At 43.2% G+C, this 14,314-nt stretch overlaps 1 protein-coding gene across 5 annotated transcripts in view; it reads right to left on the bottom strand.

The window, feature by feature from the left end:
• LOC112920491 (cytidine monophosphate-N-acetylneuraminic acid hydroxylase) overlaps positions 1–8,836 on the bottom strand; it is a 152,040-nt gene extending 143,204 nt beyond the window's left edge. For 3 of the 5 annotated variants that reach the window (XR_011995659.1, XM_025999281.2, XM_025999285.2), the window contains exon 1: positions 8,377–8,836. The gene's annotated coding sequence lies outside the window, so the exon portion shown is untranslated. Of the gene's footprint in view, positions 1–7,138; positions 7,213–8,376 lie in introns of all 5 variants that reach the window. The other 2 variants (XM_025999282.2, XM_072729009.1) reach the window with 2 other exon arrangements.
• Between the last annotated feature and the right edge of the window lie 5,478 nt (positions 8,837–14,314).

The raw sequence follows: 14,314 nt of genomic DNA, 5'->3' as shown, positions 1-14,314 counted from the left end.
TTAATTATTTCTTAATATTTACATAAATATGAAGATAGTAGCACTTAACCTTCATAAGTGCTTTCAGAAGAATATTTACTTAGGAAGACTTCTGTATGGATAACTGAACCATATTTGAATACAGTTTAAATTTTTTTCAATATGTAAAAACTCTGTTAAATGCAACCATTATTCACACAATTAGGAGACAAAAAGTTGATGAAAAACTGCATCAAACAAAAAAAGGCAAGATTGCTGAGGATGCAACCCTTCAGAAATAAAGGTTTGGGTCACCCAGCAGGTAGAGCATCCTGGCAAGCTGAGGCCATGGCTGAAAGTCAAGGAAAACACAGAACAGTTTGCAGAAGGAAGTTCTAAATATCAACTGTGGTTCTTTTTATGTTATCTAATTCTTCTGGAATTGATTTAATATTCATCAATAATAGTAAAGCTAATTAATAGGGATTTAATTTTAGATTTTTCTAAAAGACCCTGTGTTTTGTGCAAGTTTTCAAATTTATCGAAAAAATTACATATAGTTGTCTCATGGTTTTAAAAGTCTCTCCCATATTTGTAGTTATATCTGTTTTTCATTCCTAATATTATTTATTTGGGCCTCTATCCTTTATCTGTTTCATTAGAGATGGCTTATTTTATTATTTTCTTTTTACAAAGAAGATTTTCATTTTTTGATCATCTTTATTGTTTGGTTTGTTTTCTAATTATTTTCTATTCTTTATTACTTCCCTCTTCTACTTTTTTCTTTCAGAGTGATTATATTTTTAAGTAATCTCTACACCCAACATAGAACTCAAACTCAAAACCCTGAGATCAGGAGTCTCAAGCTCTGCCTACTGAGCCAGCCAGGTACTGCCCTTCCTTCTAATTTAAGTTTACCCTTTCACTCTTTCAATAGCTTCAGGAGTAAAGAGTTTCTTTATTTCTAGATTTTAAGTTTTTTTTTTTTTTAACAAATGCATATAAGGTTATACACGTTCCTTTGACTTAATCTCACAAGTTCAGATCTGTAGAACCTTCCCAGCCTTTCAGGAAGGTCATTTCTACTGTGGTTACTCTTTAAGCCACAACTATTGGGAAATTTATTTATAAGTTTAGTGTCTTTCCCATCCTTTTATCATTTTTTTCTGAGGTGGTTATTACAGTACAGTCAGATAATATGGTTTACATAACTTCGATGCTTAAAAATTACAACTTCTTTGTTATAATATAAATAGGTCCCGGGAACATAATGTACAGCATGGTAACTTTAGTTGATAATACAGTGTTGTATATTTGTAAGTCAAGAGAGTAAATCCTAAAAGTTCTCGTTGCAAGAAAAAAATTTATAACTATGGGTGGTGAGAGATGTTAATTAAACTTACTGTGATGATTATCTTGCAATAAATATTCTAGGATCCCAGGGCAGGCTGCCCCAAAATGAGCCACTTTGGCATGAAGATTATTTTGGAGCTGAAGGCAACAGAGACCCTGCAGGATCAAGATAATTTTTTTTTTTTTTTTATGATAGTCACAGAGAGAGAGAGAGAGGCAGAGACACAGGCAGAGGGAGAAGCAGGCTCCATGCACCGGGAGCCTGACGTGGGATTCGATCCCGGGTCTCCAGGATCGCGCCCTGGGCCAAAGGCAGGCGCTAAACGGCTGCGCCACCCAGGGATCCCCTCAAGATAAATTTTTATGCCTCCCTTAACTACATGGAAGATTCTAAATTAGGGGTCTTTCCCAGAACAAGGGTTATCGTCAGAGGTAAACTTCATCTGAGGGACTCACCCGTATGGTAGGACAAACGTCTAATTAGCAAACATCTGCTCTTCTTTCTATTGCTTTATAAATTGTACTCCTTTCTTTCACAGCCCCAGAGCCTTACCCCCTTCATTTGCTTCGGGATGACACGTATGACTGTCTTTAGATTTTTACATGTATGGATTCCCCAGAGGTATGATATTAAATTTGATTTTCTCCTGTCAATCTGTGTCATGTCAATTTGATTTTCAGTCCAGCTGGAAGGATCCTGAAGGGGACAGGGTATTCTTGCTCCCTGACAATTCATATATCAAATTATTATATTGTACACCTAAAACTAATACATTGTGTGTCAGTTAGAGTTCAATTTTAACTTCTTTAAAGTGAAAGACTTTATGATCTAGTGCCTGGAGTGGGAGAGGATATGGTAACATTTGAGATCTGAATTGGGTATTATTGAAGTTTTAAACAAAATGAACTTTTATTTTATTTTCAAGATTTTATTTATTTATTCATGAGAGACAGAGAGAGAGGCAGAGACATAAGCAGAGGGAGAAGCAGGCTCCCTATGGGTGTCCCCCAAATGAACTTTTAGTAACCAAAAGTTATTGAATCAAGGTTTTCATCAAGGATTTCATCAAGGATCAAGAAAGGGATATTTGATAGAGCATGATTGAAAGCAATGTTGGGGGGCACCTAGGTAGCTCAGTCCATTAAGTGTCTGCCTTCAGCTCAAGTCATGATCCCAGGGTCCTGGGAGCCCCACATCCGGCTCCCTGCTCAGTGGGGAGTCTGCTTCTCCCCCTACGCCTTCTCCCTGATTGTGCTCTCTCTCTCTCAAATAAATAAAATCTTTTAAAAAAAGAAAGCAATCATGGTGAAAAAATAACATTTCTTCACACCCACATCCCCCACTGGAGCAAGCTTATTAAATTAAGCCAGCTATAGTAGGTTCTCAATACATATTTGCTGGTGGAAAAAAAATTATTCAAGAGCCCACATCTTCCCCAAAAGTCTTTACAGTCAGAATCTTTTTTTTTTTTTTTGCCTAATTCTCCCTAATCTAGAGGGCTTTTCTTTCTTTCTTTTTTTTTCTTCTTAAAAGTCCTGATCTGCTTTCATCCCCAATTTGGTATAGTTTCTGGCTAAATTCACTTAGCCTCTCAAAGAAGCATGTCTGGGGTGCCTCGGTGGCTCACTTGGTTAAGCCTCTGCCTTTGTTTTAGGTCATGATCTTAGGGTCCTGAGATGGAGACCCACGTTCTCCGTCTCCTTCTGCCTGCTGCTCCTCCTGCTTGTGCTCTCTGTCAAAAAAATAAAATCTTTAAAAAAGAAAAGTGGAAGAAGCATGTCTATTTCTGAGGTAAAGGCTTTCCTACTTTCTGAGGGTCCTCTGAGCCCCCAAGAGGATGCATTCCTGGTTTGACTGCTCAGGAGCAGGAGCTTCTGCTTTCCTTTCCCTCGCCAAGGAAGCACATGCTCTACGGGGTCCCTCCTTGGGAAGCAAGGGGGGGTGGGGACCCTGACTGCGGGTCTATAGGAACAGGCCACCGGGTGTCAGTCCTGAGCTATATTTGTGGGAAAAAGAAAACAAACCAAGAAAGGAGCAAACGGGGGAGTGAGGACAAAATCAAGTCATCAGAGATCACCCATTTTCAACCAAAGTAGGTGAAAGAAGCCATAGCAAGAGTCCGAAGAAAGGAGGGGTCCTCACAAGTTTGAAAAAATTGCCCAAGGCTCTTCAGTAAAACTGGTCCAATTACGATTAACGCCCAGGGAACCCGGTGCGCGGCGGGCTGGGTGTGTGCCCTCCGCAGCCCCGGGCGGCCCGGGGCGCACCTGCGCGGTCCCCGGACCTGGGATAAAGCCCTCGCTGGCGTCCAGCTCCGGGGACCGTCCTGCTCGGCGACCCCCCACCTCCGCTCGCCCTCGCCTGCCCTCCTGCCCTCCTCTAGCTGTGGGCGCTGCGGGGGGAAAGCACGATCACGGGGATTCCTCTACGTGTCTGTGCGTTTGTGTAAACACCTGCGGTGCCCCGGGCGGGCCCCGGGTGGGCCCGGGCAGGTGCTGGGTGTGCCCGTGGGCGGAAGTGCGAGGGAGCGAGCGCTCAGGGCGGGGCCCGGGGCTCAGGAGCGCTGCCCGGCGCGGCGCAGGGAGGCCCCAGCTGCCCTCGATTTGGTCAAGCCCCTCTCATCCTAAACAAAAGCCTCGTCCAACCTTGGTAGCTCCTTTCTTCTCGAAAGGTGTGCCCTTTCTCTTGGTGTGCCCTTGTGCTGGCAGCCCTAGCACTCCTGCCACCTGGTGATTACTCTCCACAAGGTCACAGGTGGGTAGTGACCTCATGGGGAGAGCTCTCAGTCCTTAGAAATACAGGACATCTCTTCCACATGGGGCACCATTGATAACTTGCCCGGTATCTTTCCTGGGCTTTTAACATTTCAGGGCTTACGTTCAAGTCTCTGACCCATTTTGAGCTCATTTGTGTGTGTAATCAAAGTGGTCCAGCTTCATTCTCTGGCACGCAGTTGTCCAGTTGTCCCAACGCCACTTACTGAAAAGCCAGTCTTTTCCCTGTTGTATATCCTTGCCTCCTTTGTCATAAATCCATTGACCACATAAGTGAGAGTATATTCCTGGGCTCTTTGTTCTACTCCTTTGATCTATGTGTCTGTTCTTGTGCCCTGTACCAGACTATCTGGATTACTCTAGCTTTCTAGTAGAGTCTGAAGTCAGGGACTGTGATGCCTCCAGCTTTGTTCCTTTTCAAGATTGCTTTGGCTATTCAGGGTCTTTTGTGCCTCTGTACAACCTTTAGGATTCTTTGTTCTAGTTCTGTGAAAATGCCTGTGGTATTTTGATGAGGGTTACATTGAATCTGTAGATTGCTTTGGGTGGTATGGACATTTTAACAATATTAATTCTTCCATGTGACTTATTTAGCATGATACCCTCTAGGCTCATACAAGTTGTCACAAATGGCAACATTCCATTCTTTTTTATGGCTGAGTAACATACATATATATGTATATATATATTCATCTATCAGTCACTTCCTTATCTTGGCTGTTGTAAATAATGCTGCAATAAACATAGGGGTGCATGTATCTCTTCAAATTAGTGTTCTTATTTTCTTTGGATAAATACCCAGAAGTGAAATTGCTGGACTGTATAAAATTTCTTATTCTTATTAAAAGAAGAAACATGATTCGTTTTCTTGACTATATTCCAAAATGAAACTTTTTTACCCTAAATTCTGAATTAGGACAGGTAGGATTCCAGTGAAACTCTAGAATAGTCATGTGAAAGAAATCTGAATAAGGACAAACCTTTCCAAAGAAGGGTCATATGTCAACAAGGGAGAAAAATCTGGTCCAACAAACCAGGTAAATAGTACACTGGAAGGCTCTATTGTGTTCCAGCGCTAATGTTCACCTAGTGTTGGTTGATTTTCCTATTAGAATGTAATGCTAATATAATCTAAATGCTTTTGGACAATGGAGACCACCACAGCTAATAAGAAGAACACCACTTATATTTCACTGATCCAGATGGGCTATGATAAATGGCTGCATAAACATTCCAAGTAGAAGTTATATAGACAGTACTTCTCATTATTTTTTTCATGTTAAGGAACTATGTTACCTCCTATTAAGCTGCACAAATATAAAACGAATATAACTGGACCACTTTCTTACACCATACCCAAAAATAAGCTCAAAGTGTATTAAAGACCTCAATGTAAGACCTGAAACCATAAAACTCCAAGAAGAAACCATTGGCAGTAAACTTTTGGACATCAGTCTCAGTGATATTTTTTTGGACCAGTCTCCTCAGGCAAGGGCAACAAAAGCAAAAATAAACAAATGGATGACATCAAACTAAAAAACCTTTGCATGGGGGATCCCTGGATGGCTCAGCAGTTTAGCGCCTACCTTTGGCCCAGGGTGTGATCCTGGGGACCCTGGATCAAGTCCCACATCGGGCTTCCTGCATGGAGCCTGCTTCTCCTTCCGCTTGTGTCTCTGCCTCTCTCTCTCTGTGTCTCTCATGAATAAATAAATAAAATCTTAAAAAAAAAAAAAAGCCTTTGCATGGCAAAGGAAACCAATAAGACAAAAAAGGCAATTTACTGAATGAGAAGATATTTGCAAACCATACATCCAATAAGGGTATATCCAAAATATATAAAAAACATATACCATTTGATACAAAAAAAAACAAATAATTTTATTAAAAATGGGCAGAAGATTTGGAAAGACGTTTTTTTCCAAACAAGACATACAGATGGCCAACAGGCACATGAAAAAGTGCTCAATATCATTCATCATCAGGGGAATGCAAATCAAAAACACAAAAGAGATATTACTTCACACTGGCCAGACTGGCAATTATCAAAAAGGCAAAAAATAATTAAACAGTGATGAGAAGGCGGAGAAAAGAGAACTCCACTGTTGGTGGGAATATCAGTTGTTGCAGCCTCTATGAAAAACATTATGGTGGTTCTTCAAAATACTAAGAATAGAATTTCCATGCAGTCTGGCAATTCCACTTCTGGATATTTATCTCAAGAAAATAAAAACACTAATTCAAATAAATATATGCCCTCTCATGTTCACTGCAGCATTATTTACAATAGCCAAGGTATGGAAGCATCCTAAGTGCCTATCTATAGTTGAATGGATATACAAGATGTGGTACACACACACACACACACACACACTCACACATACACATTGGAATACTACTCAGCCATAACCAAGAATGAAATCTTGCCATTTGTAACAACACAGATGTACCTAGGAAGTCTTATGCTAAGTGAAATAAGACAAAAGAAGAAAAATACCATATGATTTCAATTATATGTGGGAGCCTAAAAATGAAACAAACAAAACAGACTCATAGAAACAGCAAACTGTTGTTTACCAGAGGGAGAGAATAAAGGAGTAAGAATAGGTAAAGAGAATTAAGAGGCACAAGTTTCCAGTTTTAAAATAAATAAGTTATGGACAGTGTACAGCGTAGGAAATACAGTCAATATTGTAATAACTTTGTGTGGTAACTAGACTTATGCGGATCATTTTGCAATATAAAATATTGAATCATGTATGATGTATACCTAAAATTAAATAGGATAATGCATGTCAATTGTACTTCAATTAAAAGAATACAAATAAAGCAATGCTGAAAGAGGAAAGAAAAAATATGAATCAGAGGAACTGCCAGAGGAACTAAATTATAACATTGACAGACCTGTTCTAGAGCCCCATCATGTCCAATATAGTGGCCATAGCCAGCTGTTGCTTCAGAAATTTAAATGTAAATTCATTAAAATTAAGTAAAATTAAAAATTCAATTCCCCAGTTGCACCAGCCACTCTTCAAGAGTATTTAGTTATTACCTGTAGCTGCTTCATGGAAAGTACAGATGTACAGCATTTCCATCACTGCATAAAATTCTACTGGGCAGCATTGCCTTAGGCAAACAGACAGACAGACAGACAGATACACACACCATAGTCATCAGTTATGGACCATGGTAATAGAATTAAAGTTTCTATGCCATACACTGAACTTTGACCACTATTCCCTTGTTTTAATTAATTTAATTATCAGGTTTTCTTATTAAATTAATATATGCCATTAAGATTCCCCCCTCAGTTGCCAATCACTGAATTAGTTACTAAGAGATGTTATAAAATAGCCTTAAATTTTTTTTTATTTTTTTATTTATGATAGTCACAGAGAGGGAGAGAGAGAGAGAGGCAGAGACACAGGCAGAGGGAGAAGCAGACTCCATGCACCGGGAGCCCGACGTGGGACTCGATCCCGGGACTCCAGGATCACGCCCTGGGCCAAAGGCAGGCGCCAAACTGCTGCGCCACCCAGGGATCCCTATAAAATAGCCTTAAATGAAAAATCGTTTGAATACTGCCCCTCTTGGGCACAGTTATAAATTTGGGCACATATTTGGTTCAAATGAAAAGACTGATACATGGGATCCCTGGGTGGCTCAGCGGTTTAGCGCCCGCCTTCCACCCAGGGCATGATCCTGGAGTCCCCGGGTTGAGTCCCACATCAGGCTCCCTGCATGGAGCCTGCTTCTCCCTCTGTGTCTCTGCCTCTCTCTCGCATGAATAAATAAATAAAATCTTAAAAAAAAAAAAAAGACTGATACATTTAGCAAAACCTACAATCTAGAGTGCTAGCATATTTTTATTTACTAGGTGCTTATATGTCAGTCTCAAGTGTGCTGTATATATAAGTGATATATAAGTAATGTAACTTCTCTGAGAACCAGTTTCTTCTGCTGTACAAAAAAGAATTATAGGAGATTTTTGGTGAAGGATTCAATGAGACAGTGCATGGAGACATGGAGACTCCACAGACATGAGCGAGGAATGATTAACAGTAACCATGTGTGGTGGCAAGTCAGTAGGTGTTAAAGATCGTAATGTAATGACTCCTGTACCTCCGTCAAGGAACTGCTTTCCCCACCAAAGAACCAGAACCCTGTAGAAAATCCCATCTCTTCCTGCAAAAAGTGCAGAACAGAGAACCGAGCCACAAATAACTGTTAGTGCATTTTGTGAGAACATGCCTTTGTGATTTAATAAATCGGCCTGTGATTTATACTTACTAGAGGGTGGCAGGCTTCCCCTCCGGAGGAAGCTGCTTTTTTATTTTTGGGAGGAGGGGGCGTTTGAAAGGCTGTGACTTCGCACAGGAGAGCCAGACCCTGCGCCGGGATAGGAGGGAATCCGTTTGCATTGCGGGGGGCGCTGGCCGGGGCTGAGCGGCCCTGCAGCGGCGAACACAGAGGCCCTCCCGAATCTTGCACCGCCGGGCGGAGCCCACGACCCGAGCCCTGCACTGCCGCTCGGGCCACACGCCCGGGGCCAGCACCAGCGGCCGACCGGCGCCTGTAGCTGTGGCGCGCCAAGGCAAAGCCTTCACTTCATTGAAGACCTGCGGCGTCTGCTCCCCGTGGATTTCTGCAGTACTTCTGAGTCTTTACACGTCGCATTAAAGCAGTTTGCATCCTGACGACGGAGGCCCCCGGACGAGGCCCGCCTCCGGGAGGACCCTCCCCCCTCCCCGGGGGCGGGAAGACGCTCTCGCGAGGTTCAGTCCGAGTCTCGCGGGGCGGAAGCGGTGAACCCTAGGACCCCGCGGAGAGCAGCGGGGACTCCGGCGGGGAGTGCTGCTGGAGCGCGGGCTCCGGAGCTGGGAGACCTGGGGGGGTCGGGAGAGGCGAGGAGGGGTGCAGGGGGGTCTGATGCGAGCGCACACGCCCGGCGTCAGGAGCAGTGCGCCTGGGAGCCCGCCCGGGCCCGGTTTTCCTTGCTGCAGTGCAGCTCTGTGTTCCCAAGTCTGGGGCGCCTGGGGGGCTCAGCTGCGTGAGCATCTGCCCTTGGCCCAGGTCATGATCCCAGGGCCCTGGATGGAGCCCCGCACGCGTTCCTCCCCCTGCCTTCTCCCCCTGCTCGCGCTCTCTCTCTCTCTCTCTCTGTCAAATAAATATTAAAAAAAAAAAAAAAAAAGGTATGTTAATTTCTACAGTGACTCTTTGGGGGCACGAAGAGGGGACCAAGGGAACAACTGGCTTCGAGAAAGCTGCAGTAGTAACGGAAGCAAAATATCTTCCGCTGCGTGTCACAGGCATGACCCCCTGCTCCCTTGCCATGGACTTCACGTCTCAAGTGCCCGGGCCTGCAAGCTCAGGGGAGACCAGGAGCCAGAGCCGCCGGCAGAGCCGCGCACACCCCACCTTGCTCCGAGACAACTGGGTCAGCCGAGCTCCGCGGTGTAGGGAGAGGCAGGCCAAACACACAGGAAAAGAAACCACTGCGATTTACCAGATTGAATCAGATAAAATAGCTGGTATCTTAAATCATATGCTAAACGCACAATCGCGTGGCCTCAGAAAAGTGGGAACCTCAGAAACCTGAAACATCAGAATGATGGGAACTGGAGCGTATTTCCAGTTCTTCGGCTTCCATAGGCCATAGACTGAACGACGGGATGACATTCCATCCAGTTGAGCCCTGATATTAAATAGGAAACACAAGGAAAGCTGGTCAAATATTGAAGCAGCTGTTTATGACACTTAAATTATATTTCTGAAAAAAAAATAAAAAAATTATATTTCTGAACTTAAGTAAATCAATGTCAGAAGAAACAATGACCTATGTTAGATAAAATGGAGCTGGATAAAGATCATTAGAGGAAGACTTTAGAAGATAGGACACACAAGGCTTGATCTAAAATTCACTTAGAGAGGGGCTCCTGGCTGGATCAGTCAGTAGAGCATGCCCCGTTTGATCTTGGTGTTGTGAGTTGGAGCCCCATGTTGGGTGTAGAGATTGCTTAAAAGTAAAAAATATTTTTAGAACTTCCACTTATAGAAACGTTCATAAATTCAAAGATATTTATTGAGTGGAAATTAAAGATTGCTATAAGTATTGCTAAGTCCGCTTAGAATACAGTCCATCCTTTCTGTATATCCAGAAAGAGAAACAAGGAGAAGCTGGGCGCAGCCATGTGATGTGAAAATGAATGTATATTCTCAGAGAATTTGTAGAAGTACTTGACACTCAGAATGGGCACCTGGATCCTGGCTTCCTGAGAGTGGTTTTGGAAAGCCTGAAAACACAGGCACTTAGATTACATGTACAATTGTTATTAGAAATCCCAAAGACAGAATAATCATTGTAGGACAGACCCATATGCAGTATGTGAGAGGATAATAGCCAACACAGATCCTAGACAATCGACAGCAGAAATCCAGGAGCCAGAACAATTCCCTTGACCACATCTAGTGAATGGGTATTTATCACTGGAACAGTGGTGCATATAATTTGTGATATATACATTCATGCTTGAGTTGAGCGTTCAGCAAATTGTACCTAGTTGGATATTGTTACTGTCAGTGAATGACAGTAAAATAAAATTCATAAAGTCCTGAATTAAGGAGTCCCTTTGGGGAATGCTAAAAATGATACCTCCAGCCATCAGCCATCCAAACTATAGTGCTTAGAAAGAGCAGGCTAATTAAACAGTGTAGCCGGATTTAAGTACCAACTACTTGAATCAGAATCAGGGGCAGCCTGGGTGGCTCAGTGGTTTAGCGCCACCTTCAGCCCAGGGTGTGAGCCTGGAGATCTCCGATAGCGTCAGGCTCCCGACGTGGAGCCTTTCTCTCTGTCTCTCTCTTCCTCTCTCTCTCTCTCTTTTTCGAATAAATGAATAAAATCATCTGGAGTGCTGGTTAGAAACACAAATCACAGATCCACCGAATACTGGTTTAAGGATCTGCCTGTCAGCCACTTACCCTGGCAGTTGTGAGTCAAACAATCATAGGGAAAGCTTATATTTCAAAACAAGTAAATGAGGACATCCTCACTAAGAAAGGTCTGAGACATCTGCCCGAAGGATCCAAAAGTCCTGGAACTGAACTTTGAGGACCAAGTGATACCTAGGCTCTTGAGCCAGACCCAAGATTTTCTCAAATAGGTAGAAGAATGGGCTTCCGCCAGCACCTGTGGGATGACCAGATCAAGGCCCCAAGAGCTCCATTCTTCTCATTTTTTTTTAAATATTTATTTATTCATGAGAGACACAGAGCATGAGAGAGAGAGAGACAGAGACACAGGCAGAGGGAGAAGCAGGCTCCCCATAGGGAGCCTGATGTGGGACTCGATGCTGGGTCTCCAGGATCACAACCCAGGCTGAAGGTGGCGCTAAACCACTGAGCCACCCGGGCTGCCCCCATTCTTCTCATTTTTAACCCCATCCCCGAAGGAACCCCATGGGCAGAGTACAGGAGAAATTGCCCTGACTCTCCACCATCCCGCAGGATGGGAACTCCCTCTGGGACCCCAAACAAGTTTATAACTGAAAATGTCTGGGGATGGGAGGCATGCTGCAAACGGTGGAAAATAAGGCAGATTCCAGGTTGTTCTTTCACATGGATGTAACAGGAGCATCTAATTATTACATGGAAGTGAAGATTGGCCTTTTCTGTGCCCTTGAGGGAACCACGAGCCTGCACCCCCTAACAGCTCAACCCTCAAGCAAGTGTGTGTTGACATACCAACAAATGTTTTTATGTTAAAAGAAATAGGGCAGCCCCGGTGGCTCAGCAGTTTAGCGCCGCCTTCGGCCCAGGGCGTGATCCTGGAGACCTGGGATAGAGTCCCACATCGGGCTCCCTGCATGGAGCCTGTTTCTCCCTCTGCCTCTCTCTCTCTCTCTCTCTGTATCTCCCATGAATAAATAAATAAAATCTTTTTAAAAAAAGAAATAGTTAAGCCTTTTACTTAAAAACAAAAAATATATCAATGTCAGTTTCTTAATTTTGACAAATGCTCCCTGGTAGTGTAAGATGTTAACAATGAGGGGAAATGGGTGAGAGGGTAATATGCAGACTCTCCTCTTCTTGCCCTTTTAAACCTGAAATTATTTTATTTTATTTTTAAATATTTTATTTATTTATTTGAGATACACACACACAGAGAGAGAGAGGCAGAGACATAGGCAGAGGGAGAAGTAGGCTCCCTGTGGAGAGCCCAATGCAGGATTTGATCTCAGGACCCGGGGATCATGACTGGAGCCAAAGGCAGATGCTCAACCACTGAGCCACCCAGGTACCCCAAATCTGAAATTATTTTTAAATAAAGCTTATCAAAAGTAAATAAACACAAGAAAACCACCTGCTGGAGCCTGTGGGGTGGCCATGATGTTGCAGGGAGCACAGGTGAGGGTAGATCTCAGATCCTACCTTCCTTCAGGCTCAGGGCTCTCTGGCAGAATTTTGGCTTCCATAAATTGGAGATTTTCTCCTTTCAGCATCTCTGAAGATGGGGTCTTAGCACTGGTTTTCCCTTTCCGGTGGGGTGAAATCTTTCACCTGTAACCTCTGTTCTAAAATAAACTGGGCCCTTATGAAGTATTCCAAGTAAAGCTGATGACCCCCCCAATTTTCTGTTCTTAGCCCCATCACTGTGCCTTGTGTGAGTCTCATAGCAGCTAAATATGCAAAATATTTTATTTTAGAGTGTTAAAATTGTGTTCCACCATGCTTATTTTAAGAGGTAACTATTGGGACACCTGGGTGGCTCACTGGAAGAGCATCTGCCTTTGGCTCAGGTAGTGATCCTGGGGTCCTGGAATTGAGTCACCTGCAGGTAGCCTGCTTCTCTCTCTGCTGATCTCTCTGCCTCTCTCTGTGTTTCTCATGAATAAATAAATAAAATCTTTTTTTAAAAAAAGTAATTATTCAGAGGGATCATTAAAAAAAAATTACAGTGGGTGTTGGGCCCTTTCCAAACTCCCATTTAAAAGAATATGAAGAAGTAGGGGGAAGTGTTCTGTTTGTGAACGGAGTGCATTGTGTGCAGCCAAAGAAAACTTCATTTGGGTAAGATTCTAGTTGTATTTTTCCTTATTATGCTGGAGAAGCTGACAACCTATATTTTACTGAAAAAAAAAAAAAAAACCTGCTTAACTTGTTCATGGTACAGAACTCAGGAGTGCCTGAAAGAACAAATGGAATGAAATGTTTCCTTTTGATTTTCTTCTCTTTCTAGACTGCTAACCCATTGTTTATTTGGAATTGCTGGACCTGGCATGCAGAATCCAGGAACACAAAAACTGACCTTTTATTCATCCAATATGTTAACCACATGGAGCTTGCCCCAAGCCATGCAAAGCATGGCCCCCGCCTAAGCAAGCTTCAGTGTAGAATTGTGACAGATGTTAAAAGGCCTTCATTATGAGGCAGTGGTTGTTTTGCAATGTCTGATGGCAATTTGGGCTGTCACAACCGTGGGTGGGAGAGGAGAAAGGACATCCCAGGCATCTAGTGGGTAGAAGTCGAGGAGGCTGCTAAACGTCCTATGTTGCATGGGGTAGCCCAACAAGGAGAATCCAACAAGAAGTTTTCAACCCAAAGTGTCAATAAGCCCAAGGATTCAAGAGCAAATCTTTGAAGCTTATTCAAGGTTGAGAAAACATTGTAATATAAGGTCGTTAGTATACTCCTCTCTGTGTGATACAGGTCAGGTACTCCAGGAGAACAAAGTAGGAATGATCACACCTACCTGGGCTCATCAGAGAAGTTTTCAACAACCTTTCAAGTTGGGCTTTTCTGTGGCCCATGGTTCCTCATTTTTTTCCTGAGTCTTACAGATCACCTAGAGTCCCTAAATCTTGTATTTCTATACTTCATTCAGTAAGTAGCTGGTGAATATCCTTGCTTGGCCAAGTAACTCAACATCTCTGTGTGTCAGTTTTCTCCACTGGAAAGGGACAAGTAAAATTCAGAAGCCCTAAGAACCCTCCAGGAGTTGAATCAGTGACAGTTCTCACTCTAAATATTGAACCCCATAAAACATGGTTCTCAGCCTTCTGAGGTTAACACACTCCTGTGAGTATCTATCCCCCCCAAAATGCATGTAAATGCAACATTTTGCTTATGATCTCAGGGGTCTACGGGCTTCCTGAAACCCTTCTCTGCACCCCTCTAAGGGTACCTGGACACCAGATTAGAAATTTCTGCCCCAAAGTTTCCTGAA

The sequence above is a fragment of the Vulpes vulpes genome, chromosome 12 (assembly GCF_048418805.1).
Source record: "Vulpes vulpes isolate BD-2025 chromosome 12, VulVul3, whole genome shotgun sequence".
In the NCBI taxonomy this organism is placed as follows: domain Eukaryota; kingdom Metazoa; phylum Chordata; class Mammalia; order Carnivora; family Canidae; genus Vulpes; species Vulpes vulpes.
This window is presented reverse-complemented; position numbering and strand designations above follow the sequence as displayed.